This window comes from Zingiber officinale, chromosome 5B (assembly GCF_018446385.1).
Source record: "Zingiber officinale cultivar Zhangliang chromosome 5B, Zo_v1.1, whole genome shotgun sequence".
NCBI classification, from domain to species: Eukaryota; Viridiplantae; Streptophyta; class Magnoliopsida; order Zingiberales; family Zingiberaceae; genus Zingiber; species Zingiber officinale.
The window spans coordinates 121,346,774-121,359,669 of record NC_055995.1 but is presented as its reverse complement, the minus strand read 5'-3'; the positions used below and the strand labels follow the sequence as shown (position 1 = coordinate 121,359,669).

At 34.1% G+C, this 12,896-nt stretch overlaps 1 long non-coding RNA gene across 2 annotated transcripts; it reads left to right on the top strand.

Moving 5' to 3' along the window:
* The first annotated feature begins 10,768 nt into the window (after nucleotides 1-10,768).
* LOC121985677 lies at nucleotides 10,769-12,353 on the top strand. Of its 2 annotated transcripts, none has more exons than XR_006113241.1 (4): nucleotides 10,769-10,942; nucleotides 11,905-11,993; nucleotides 12,086-12,114; nucleotides 12,305-12,353. It is a non-coding gene; the product is annotated as an uncharacterized LOC121985677 (long non-coding RNA). The 2 variants fall into 2 exon arrangements; XR_006113240.1 differs by having other exon boundaries at nucleotides 12,096-12,114; nucleotides 12,305-12,351.
* Nucleotides 12,354-12,896: the final 543 nt, after the last annotated feature.

Below are 12,896 nucleotides of genomic sequence, written 5' to 3'. Positions count from 1 at the left end.
TGGGTCTCCTACGGAACTTAACACGTTCGACCCAAATCACCTTAAGTTATTAATTACATTAAATATTATTTTCCATAATTGGTTCCCAGTACTGACGTGGCGAGGCACACGACCTTCTTGGATATGGGAGCAACCACCACCGACTAGACAAAACCTTTTATGGAAAGCTAATATTTAATTTCCTAAAATAACTTTAGGTTAACCGAAAAGAACAATTAAATCACAAGGAAAAATAAAACAAAAGAACACAACATCGAAAAACATATTCGAAACACTAAAATCATATGCCTCTTATATTTGGTATTATTTCCAAAAATAACTAGTATGATGCGGAAAGGAAAAATACTAGTTATACCTTTTAGAAAGACCTCTTGATCTTCTACCGTATTCCTCTTCTAACCTCGGACGTTGTGTGGGCAACGATCTTCCGAGATGAGAACCACCTTTCCACCTTTCTTCTTTCTTCTAGATTTCGGCCACAATAAACTCCTCCAAGGATGAAGAATTTCGGCCACCACCAATGCTCCAAGGGATGCTAGAGACGAGGCTTTCTTTCTCTCCTTCTTCTCCTTCCTTGATCCGGCCACAAACAAAAGCTCCACCAAGAGATGAGTTTCGGCCAACAAGAGGAGAGGAGAGAAATAGGGTCGGCCACCAAAACCAAAGAGGAGAGGAAAGAAAAAGAATAGAAGTTCATCTCTTGAAGGCTCCTCTACCTCCTCTTTTATAATCCTTGGTTTTGGCAAATAAGGAAACTTTAATAAAAACTTCCTTAATTCCTTTGCCATGAAAAAGAAAATTTAATTAATTAAAATCAAATTCCTCTTCTTAATCAACATGGCCGGCCACACAACAAACCTCCAATCAAAGGAAATTTAATTCAATCAAGAATTAAAACCTTCCTAATTTGTTTCCGGAAATTTAAAAATTTCTCCAATAATTTAATCCCTTCATGATTGGTTTATAAAAAAGAAATTTAATAAATTAAAATCTTTCTTTTAAACATGTGGATAAAAAGAAAATTATCTCTAAAAATTAAAATCTCTTTTAATCTACAAATAAGGAAAGATATCAAATCTTTTCTTAATCTTTTGTAAAAACTAATAAAAGAAAATTATTAATTTTTTAAACTTTCTTTTAAATCATGAACATGGTTAAAAAGGAAAGTTTTTACCAAAATTAAAATCAACCTTTTAATCTACAAATAAGGAAAGAGATTTAGCTCTTCTCTTAATCTTTTGTAGAATCTTATAAAAGGAAAGATTTAAATTTTTAAACTCTCTTTTAAAACATGTTATCCACATAAGAAAAATTTTAAAAAATAAAAATCCTTTTTATTTTAATTTGGGCCGGCCACACCAAGCTTGAACCCAAGCTAGGGCCGGCCACCTTGAAGTACACATGAACCAAACTTTAGCCGGCCCTAGCTTGGTCTCCAAGCTAGCTTGGCCGACCCCTTATGGGATGGGTAAGAAGGTGGGTATAGGTGGGTATAGTACTCTATAATTAAGAGGCTACGATAGGGACCGAGAGGAGGAATTGGTTTTGGTCTCCCGATAAAATTAAGCATCCCGTGTTCGCCCCGAACACACAACTTAATTTTATCAATAATAATTCATTCCACTAAAGAACTATTATTGAACTACCGCACCAATCCCAAATTACATTTTGGGCTCCTTCTTATTATGAGTGTGTTAGTCTCCCTGTGTTTAAGATAACAAATGTCCACTAATTTAGTAAGTTACTGACAACTCACTTAATTAATATCTAGCTTCAAGAGTAGTACCACTCAACTTCATCGTCATGTCGGACTAAGTCCACCTGCAGGGTTTAACATGACAATCCTTATGAGCTCCTCTTGAGGACATTCTCAACCTAGATTACTTGGACACAGTTTCCTTCTATAATCAACAACACACACTATAAGTGATATCATTTCCCAACTTATCGGGCTTATTGATTCATCGAACTAAATCTCACCCATTGATAAATTAAAGAAATAAATATCAAATATATGTGCTTGTTATTATATTAGGATTAAGAGCACACACTTCCATAATAACTGAGGTCTTTGTTCCTTTATAAAGTCAGTATAAAAGAAACGACCTCTAATGGTCCTACTCAATACACTCTTAGTGTACCAGTGTAATTATATAGTTAAGATAAACTAACACCTAATTACACTACGACCTTCCAATGGTTTGTTCCTTTCCATCATGGTCGTGAGCTACTGTTTATAATTTATAAGGTACTGATAACATGATCCTTTGTGTGTGACACCACACACCATATTATCTACAATATAAAATAATTGAACAATTACATTTATCATAAATGTAGTCATTTGACCAATGTGATTCTTATTTCTAGATAAATGTTTATACCAAAAGCTAGGCTTTTAGTATACATCCTAACAACAGTTTCCTTCTATAATCAACAACACATACTATAAGTAATATCATTTCCCAACTTATCGGGCCTTTTGATTTATCGAGCTAAATCTCACCCTTTGATAAGTTAAAGAAATGAATACTAAATATATGTGCTTGTTATTATATTAGGATTAAGAGCACACACTTCCATAATAACTAAGGACTTGTTTTTTTATTAAGTCAATATAAAAAGAACTTTCCTTAAATGGTCCTGCTCAATACACTTAGAGTGTACTAGTGTAATTTATTAGTCAAGATAAACTAATACCTAATTACACTACGATTATTCTAATGGTTTGTTCCTTTCCATCTTAGTCGTGAGCTACTGTTTATAATTTATAAAGAACTGATAACACGATCTCCTGTGTGTGACACCACATACCGTGTTATCTACAATATAAATTAATTGAACGTCTACACTCAGTATATATAAATGTAGATACTTGACCAATGTGATTCTTATTTCTAAATAAATGTTTATATAAAAGCTAGACTTTTAGTATATACTCTAACAATCTCCCACTTATACGAAAAGACTATGCTGACATAAATGCTGTTATACATCTGATTCCCAACCCTTCAACATGCCCATCAAAAGCTCTTGCCTTAATGACCTTAGTGAAAGGATTCACAGGTTATCACCTGATGCAATCTAGGTGGCAACAACTTCTCCTCGTTATACGATGTCTCGTATTGGGTAGTACTTGCTCTCTATTGTGTTTACTTGCCTTATGGACTCATGGTTTCTTCGAGTTTGCTACTGCACCACTAGTATTACAATAAATTGTAATAATCTTTGGACAAATCAGAAATCATATCTAAGTCCATCTTGACGTTACTGAGTCATTCAACTTCTATGGTTGCCTCTGAGGCTGCCACATACTCAGCTTCTATGGTGGAGTCTGAAAAGCATCTATGCTTAACACTCCTCCATTGTTATGACTTTACCTCCTAAAGTAAACACAAAACCCCGAGGTTGACTTACTATTGTCCCTTTCTGATTGGAAGTCCAAATCCGTGTAACCCACAGGGATCAAATTATCTTCCTTGTAAACTAGCATGTAATCTATGGCAGTCTAGTGTCCCGATCCTGGATTACTTTGATATCTGCTAACTATGCCCTGGGCAAAACAGATATCTTGTCTCGAAGTAGTCCAGGATCGGGACATAGTTTACAAGCTCCATTTCTATATTCATCACCAAATTCTGGGAGCTTATAAAACCACCAAATAGAATTTATTAGAATACATAAATTCTATTTCTATATTCATCGCTCTTTGCCATGATGCTGCATCTTTATCTTGGAGCACTTCATCATATTTCCGGGAATCAAGTTCATGTTCACCAGGTATCAAGTCCAAAGACTTTCCCAAAACATGAATCCTTTAGGTTGCCTAACAACCCTCCCACTATGACGAGACACTTTCTGTAATTGTGTATCATTTGTGATACATGTTGCAGTTTCTTGTGATATTTCATCTTGTACAGTTGGTACTAGATTAGACGTGTCCTTTATTATTTCCTTAAGAATAAATTTACTTATGGGCTAGTGGTTCATTACATAGTCCTCTTCTAAAAATCGGGCATTGGTGCTAACCATGACCTTCTTATTTTTAGGACTATAAACCTTCTTTCGTTTCTCTAGGATAATCCACAAACAAGTGAACTCCTTTCCAACTTATCAGTGTCTCCCTTTAGCATATGTGCTGGCCTACCCCAAATCCGAATATGCTTCAGATTAGGCTTACGCCTATTCTGCATTCTTATGTGAATAGAGAGTTCTGACTTAGAAGGTACTATGTTCACTTCCGTTTCCAGAGTATATCCTTAAAACGAATTTCTAAATAACTCATCATCGATCTAATCATTTATGTAAGAGTCTTATTCCTTTGTTTCGTTACACCATTCTGTTGGGGATATCATGTGTATTCAGTTGGGATTGAATCCCGACTACTGATAAGTGACTCCTAAACTTTCCTAAGAGGTACTTGCCACTACGATCTCACCGTAGTGTCTTGATACTTTTACCTTGACGCTTCTCCACATCAGCCTTGTACTCTTTGAACTCATCAAAGCACTCAGACTTGTAGTGTGTCAAGTAAATGTACCTGTATCTAGAATAGTCGTCTATAAAAGAGACGAAATATTCAAAAATCACCTCTTGCCTGGATAGTCATAGGTCCACACAAATCAGAATGAATCAATTTTAACACATCTTTGGTTTTATACCCCTAAGACTTAAAAAGTCTTTTGGTCATTTTTCCTTCCAAGTAAGACTCGCAAGTTGGAAAGTTTTCCACCACCGATGAACCCAAAAGTTCATCGTCTATTATCCTTTGAATTCTACTCAAGTTAATATGACCTAACCTTAGATGCCAAAGATATGATTGGTTCAAATTCGAAGGTTGCTTTCTCTTATTAGAGTTTAGAAGATGTGTTATTAATTTCTATTTGTTGCATCGTGGGAGTTATTGGATTATATAAATTGCCAACCAACGTACCTGAACAGATAACTTTCCTATTTATCTTGATAACACCTTTGCTATCATAAATAGATAGAATATCTATCCTTGTATTGTTTAGAAACTGAAATTAATTTCTTTCTAAAAATTGGTATGTTAAGACAATTTCTTAAAACCAATATTCCTATCGGAGGATAAAATCTCTCACTGCAACAACTGCTATAGACGGTGATTTATATAGTTGTAGGGTTTCCTGGAACCCCTGCAGTGAATTGCAAACATAATCAGTGGTTCTTGTATCTACACACCAGATACCGGTAGATAACACCACTAAACATGTTTCAACAACTAATGAATAAAATACACCTATATTGTTCTTAGTCTGAGAGGACAGTCTACCTTAATGTCTAAATTTTTCAATCATTATAATTGGGACTACTAAGTCTATTCTATAGTATAACAGCTAGGGGATTGACTAACATTTGAAATTCTAAGAATCACAAAAATATTTAGTCAAGACCAACAGCTCAAAATCCCCGTGAATTTTGTATGCCACGTCAGTGTGGACGTATACAAATTCTAAAAAGAGATTTTATCCATTAATTTTATTATCTTGTCAACCTATGACAAATAAAATTAACAGTTGATCTGTCTTTGATCAAATATTTGGTCAAGACTCTAAATTTAAAATAATATTGATTCCTCAAATAATACCATTTAAATTTACCAACACCTCAAAACACCGTGAATTTTGCATGCCACGTTAGTGTGGACGTATACAAAATCAACATTTGTAAGAGGAGGGATTTACCCATTAACTATCTTGTCAACCTAACTTTATGACAAATTAAATTACCTCAAACCTAACTTGAATTTTGTATGCCACGTTAGTGTGGACATATACAAAATCAAACATTTGTAAAAGGGGTGTTTACCCATTAATTTTATTATCTTGTCAACCTAGTTTTATGACAAATTAATAGTTGGTTTCCCTTTGGTCACACAAGTAATAACAGTGACTCCATTGGGGAGGATACTATTGAATGTATCTAAGTGTATACCATTACTTGATACTTAGTCCATTAAATAAGATTGTGCCCCTTCAGTTGAAGAAGATCACACGCTCTTAAATAATTTCCTATAACCATCTATAAAGGAAGTTTGATCTAGCAATCCGCAAACAAACTTATCCGTTGTGGAGGGAGGCACTCAGAGCCAACATGCAAGCTTGTTGCATCACTTACAAACTAGTAATGGAGACCATGAGATTTATATATTAATCCCTCTCCCACTTAGTTATTTAAGGTGAGGAATTTTAACTATGCAAGCATACATCACATGCACACACATCACAGTACATATAAGCAATAAATATGAAAATTAATTTTCCAACTATTATGGCTTCTTCCATCACTGCCCTCTGTGTGCTGCCAACCCTAGTGTTGGTGCAGCGGAGGCCGACAAGGGGGAGGGGGGTGAATTGCCTGCACAAATTAAAACTACCCTCCTCGGATCTTTCAACTCGAAAGTACAATAGCAATAATAATAAAACTAAAACAATAAAGCTAGAGACTCGGGAGTTAACCTGGTTACAACCAAGAAGGTTGTTAATCCAGGGCGATGAAAAGCGCGCAGTAGAAAATCTCCTTTTCTGAAGGTGGAGTAGCCTTTTACACTCTTACAGTTCAGAACTATTGCTAGGAATTGATTACAGAGTTGATGGAATAGTTGATGTCTAATTCCTAGTTCCAGAGGCCTTTATATAGCCTCTGGAAATCCTATCTCGGATGTCCGAGGCGCCTCCAATAGGGGTCCAAGGCGCCTCCATAGAGAGAGTGGATAAAACTTTATCCAAAAGCCCAACGTTCACTTCTACTAGGTCCGAGGCGCCTCCAACAGGCATTGAAGGCGCCTTCAAGCTGGAGGCGCCTCCAAGAGGCTTGGAGGCGCCTCCAAGCTGGCTGGCAACTTTTTCCAACTTGCTTGCACTACTAGAAAACTAGGCTTTTGAGACAAAAAGTTTAAGGCAGTGACAAAATTTGTCTCAAATACTAAGTAATTAAGACAGTAATAATAGATGTCTCAAAATTTTATATTGAGACATTAAATTTAAGACAGTATTTAAGATTTGTCTCAAATTCAATTAATAAGACACTTAATAAAGACGATTAAAAATATAATTAGATAAGACATTCAAATAAGACGGTAAAAAATATTTGTCTCAATTTATCTTGAATATGATTCATTGGAACGGTTGCGATAACTGTCACAGACTCTGCTATTCTAATTTTATATCATTTCATAGAACGATCGCGATGTGGATGTACACACACAATAATAACATTAGAAAAAAACATTTACAAATTTACCTTAATTAAAATTTTTAATTATAATTTGTGATTAAACATTGATAATTTAAGAATTATGAGAATAAATTATATTAAATATTTAATGACATACTAACCTTTTATGGATATGTCTAAAATACTACTATAATAATAAGAATAAATAATAAATTTATTATATATATAGAGAGAGGATGATGATATTAATTAAAATTAATTAAAATTTAATCTAATTAAATTTATTTAAGAAAATAATAATAATATAATTAATAGTTAATATGAAAATAAATTTATATGATTATATAGATTTTTTTTAGATTTTTTAAAAATTTAAAATGAATTTTTATTATATTATATTATATTTTTTAATAATTATATTTTAGAAAATAAATTATTTTATCAAACTAAAACTAAGTCCTAAATTTCTATTCTCACGCGTCGAAACCTAAATGCCATCGTCGTTGTCGTAGTTTCTACCGCCGCTGCTACCACCACCTTCGTCTTCTTCTTCTTCTTCTCACCTTGTCGTGCCCTCCCGTCGCTACCGCCGCCGCTTCCACCGCAGTTTCCTCCGCCGCCGTTGCTGCCTTCTCTTCTTCTTCTTCTCGTCCTGTTGTGCCTGCCCGCCGCTACCACCGCTTCCACTGCCTTCTTCTTCTTCTTCTTCTTCTTCTTCTCGCCTTGTCATGCCCACCCCGTGAGTTGCCCGATCAGGCCACGCCGGAGCGCCGATTCATCCAGAGGTAATCCTGACTCTATGTTTATATAGGATATATGCCTCTAACCTCAAATTATGCCTCCGACAGCTTTTTTTTCTTCTGGATTTTGATATAGGATATTGGACTTGGAATAATGTTTAGAGATGAAACAACAAATCAATTTACATGGTATTTTAATGTCTAAAAATGATGCATTTTTGGAACCTCTAACATAGTTTTGGAAATTTTGATTTTTGGAGTTTCTTTATCTAGTTATGAAAGGCCAAACTACATAAAAATTTGTTTTGATTTTTGTCTCTGGTACTGCAGCTAGTTGGTAAAGATGCATTTGCAGAAACAGATAAGATTACCTTGGAGACTGCTAATCTTCTGTGTGAAGATTATCTTGCCCAGAATGCATTTACTGTTGGTTGCTATTCGGAAAATCTAGAGGTTCCATTGTACAAAAATTTTGTACAAAGGTCTGAACCTTTTCCTAGCTACCATGTGTTCTTTTAAATTAAATTTTGGATCGCCTGCGGAACTTAACACGTTTGATCCAAAACTTAATTTATTTGTTCTTTTAGGTTTAGACTTGGATCTCCTGCGGAACTTAACACGTTCGATCCAAATCACCTAAGTTATTAATTCCATTAAATATTAATTTCCATAATTGGTTCCCAGTACTGACGTGGCGAGGCACATGACCTTCTTGGATATGGGAGCAACCACCACCGACTAGACAAAACCTTTTAAGGAAAGCTAATATTTAATTTCCTAAAATAACTTTAGGTTAACCAAAAGGAACAATCAAATCACAAGGAAAAGTAAAAACAAAAGAACACAACATCGAAAAACATATTCGAAATACTAGAATCGTAAGTCTCTTGTATTTGATATTTATTTCCAAAAATAACTAGTATGATGCGGAAAGGAAAAATTACTAGTTATACCTTTTAGAAAGACCTCTTGATCTTCTACCGTATTCCTCTTCTAACCTCGGACGTTGTGTGGGCAACGATCTTCCGAGATGAGAAATCACCAACACACCTTCTTCTCCTCCTTGCTAGGTTCGGCCAAAACAAGAGCTTCACCAAGGATGAAGAAAACCACCAACCAAGCTCCAAGGGATGCAAGCTTTCTCTCATTCTTCTTCTTCTTCTTCTTCTCCAAGTAGTATCCGGCCACCTCAAGAGCTCCAAGGGAGATGAAGAATTCGACCACCAAAAAGAGGAAGAGAGAAAGAGATGATGGCCGGCCACAACACCAAGGAAAAAGGAAGAGAACAATAGAAGTTGTCACCCATGAAGACACCCCTACCCCTTCTTTTATATTTCTTGGCTTTGGCAAATAAGGAAATTTATTTATAATAAAATTTCCTTAACTTTCCTTGACAATAATTAATTAATAAAAATTAAATAAAATTTCTTAATCAATTAATCATGGCCGACCACCTCAAATAGACAAATTAAGAGAGTTTCAATCAACAATAAAAACTTCCTTATTTGTCTTTGGAAATTTTAAAAAATAAAATTTCCCTTTAAAATCCCTTCATGGTTGATAAAAAGAAATTTCTATAATTTTAATTTTCAACACGTGAATAATTTTCAAAGAGAAAAAATAAAATATCTTTCCAATCTACAAATAAGGAAAGAGATCTAATCTCTTTCTTTTAATCTTTTGTAGATCCTTTAAAGAGAGATATTTTAATTTTAATTCTCTGTAATAAATTATATCTTCCACATAATAAAAATTAAAATTAAAAATCTTTTTAATTTTATTATGGCCGGCCCCTCTAGCTTGGGTTCAAGCTAGGGCCGGCCACCCATAAACCAAGCTTAGGCCGACCCTAGCTTGATTCCCAAGCTAGCTTGGCCGACCCCCTTTAGGTGGGTATAGAAGGTGGGTATAGTACTCTATAAATAAGAGGCTACGATAGGGACCGAGAGGAGGAATTGTTTTGGTCTCCTGATAAAATTAAGCATCTCGTGTTCGCCCCGAACACACAACTTAATTTTATCAATAATAATTCATTCCAATAGAGAACTATTATTGAACTACCGCTTCAATCCCAAATTACATTTTTGGGCTTCTTCTTATTATGAGTGTGTTAGTCTCCCTGTGTTTAAGATGTCGAATGTTCACTAATTAAGTGAGTTACTGACAACTCATTTAATCAATATCTTAATCCAAGAATAGTACCACTCAACCTTATCGTCATGTCGGACTAAGTACACCTGCAGGGTTTAACATGACAATCTTTATGAGCTCATCTTGGGGACATTATCAACCTAGATTATTAGGACACAGTTTCCTTTTATAATCAATAACACAGACTATAAGTGATATCATTTCCCAACTTATCGGGCTTATTGATTCATCGAACTAAATTTTACCCTTTGATAAATTAAAGAAATAAATATCAAATATATATGCTTGTTATTATATTAGGATTAAGAGCACACACTTCCATAATAACTGAGGTCTTTGTTCCTTTATAAAGTCAGTATAAAAGAAACGACCTCTAATGGTCCTACTCAATACACTCTTAGTGTACCAGTGTAATTATATAGTTAAGATAAACTAACACCTAATTACACTACGACCTTCCAATGGTTTGTTCCTTTCCATCATGGTCGTGAGCTACTGTTTATAATTTATAAGGTACTGATAACATCATCTTCTGTATGTGACACCACATACTATGTTATCTACAATATAAATTAATTGAACAACTACAAACAAATGTAGATAATTTGACCAAATGTGATTCTTTATTCAAAATAAATATTTATAAAAACTTAGGCTTTCAGTATACACTCTAACATTTACTCCATAAGTTGTATTTGACACAATCAGTCATTGGCATAACTTTACCATAATTGTTTTTGTCTCGTCAAGTACCAATCAACAACTTCTGCAATAGATATGACAAGTTCTGCCCATTCTACAAATTAGTTTGGATGATGCGTAACATTATTCACTTCAACACTTTGGCGAATCAGGTACTCATCTGCTTTATTCTACTAATTTGTAGTAATTTATGATCTATTGTTTTGATTATTAGCTTATCCTTGTTGCTCTGATTTGATGCTCAATTGTGACCCCAACATTAGTCAGTTGACCTCCGAGTATAATAGTGCCCTTTCATTATCAGACTGACATGTAACTTCATGTGCTAACAACATTGAAGTATTGTCAAGTTTAATCAACATTTTATTACATCATTAACAATTTTATCCTGTGATGGAATATGGCATATAGGTTAGAAGCCTCCCAAGAGATCACTCATCCTAAAATTGCACCACATGGAATGTGACTCCAAGTTGATGAGCTTCCTATGAGATCACCCATTCTGAAATTGTACCATCCCAAGCACACTTATAACTAGAAAGTTCTTATATAGAAATGAACCAATTCCACCAAAATACGTGTCATTTTAGAGAATACATACATACATACATAATCCATTTAACTCAAGTCACACCAATGGACCAGTCCCACCTTTCTAGTTTTTGTGTGTTCTAGGTTCTAGGTTTTATTCCTACCAGAAATATGTTAGAAGCCACCTTGCCCAAGCTCTTTGTTTTGACTATCACTTCTCACCCTCCTCTGACCTATCATTAATAGGCTCACATGCATTTGTGGGATAGTTAATTCAGCTTATGATATATTTTACCATTTACATGAAAGAACTGACCAGCTATCATATCTAACTACTAGTCCAAAATACTTGAGCTAAGCTAAAATTAATAGTAGTTCGCTCATCTAAATTTATGAAGTTTTTTTTTATCAAACCACAACTCACAAGATAATTTGAATTATCGCAAGATTTTCTATTACAATCATATATTGGTCTCTTGTTTCACTTTTCAACTAGTAGTCCAAGACTTCCAGACTACTTCCCGTTTTAAATCTCGTGGATCAAGATTTACAGTTGTTGTATATTTTGTTATTTTTTTACTAGGCCGTCGAGAGAGGAGCAGGTTCTGATGGTCAAAAGATCACTTATAACATCATCAAGCATTGATTAGGTGACCTCTTCTATCGATTAGTGTAAGTAGTAGACCTTTAAGACCCTATTTGTGCAAGTTGGTCATAAAGTGGCTGCTAATTGAAGGCTCGATTATGTTATTTGCCTTCGTCAGGTCCCAAAAGTTTGAAGACCTTGCCGAAGGTGAGGAAGCTCTTGATATACGTACACTATTTTTTTATTTAGATTGTAGATAATACTATTTTACATGTATAAAGATTGGGTAACCAACAGGTACATTAGTAGTTGTTTTCACAAGGTTTTTTTGGTTTTATTAACAATTTTGGCTATATAGTGTACATATTTTTATGTTGTAAATAAATTTATTTTACAGGTGCAACAACTTGAAAGACACAAAGATATTGATAAACACATGAACCATCATTTCTTATTACGAGATGAAGAAGTTTGTTTAACTTGGGGCTATTTGTGTTGTGTATATATATATATAGTTGCAAGAAAGAGGATTATATGTTAGATGATGAGATTTCTTATTGAACAATTTTGTTTATTGATTTTTCTGAATAATATGTATTCTAAATCATCTTTATCTCTAATAAGAATTTTTTTAGTGTTCAGGATTATGATGAAAAAGGATTATAGAAGTTATCTCCAGATGACGAGGAGTTGTTCTTTATGTTTTTTCTTCTGTAACTTTCATGAGAATAGTAGTTTTTTTCTTATCAAATTAATGATGGATATGTAGATATTTTTATTATTGGATGAATGTTGACATGAAACCTATGTATTAACTTGTAAGTTAAAAAATATTAGAATTTTGTTTATTTATATCACTTTTAATTTATGAAGAGAGAGTTTTTCCTTTTGTTTTGAAATGATAATTCAATAAATCGGATCGGATCTAGATTAATTTGTATAGTAAATGTTCTTTTAAGATTATTAATTTTTGTTATAAATGATGCATC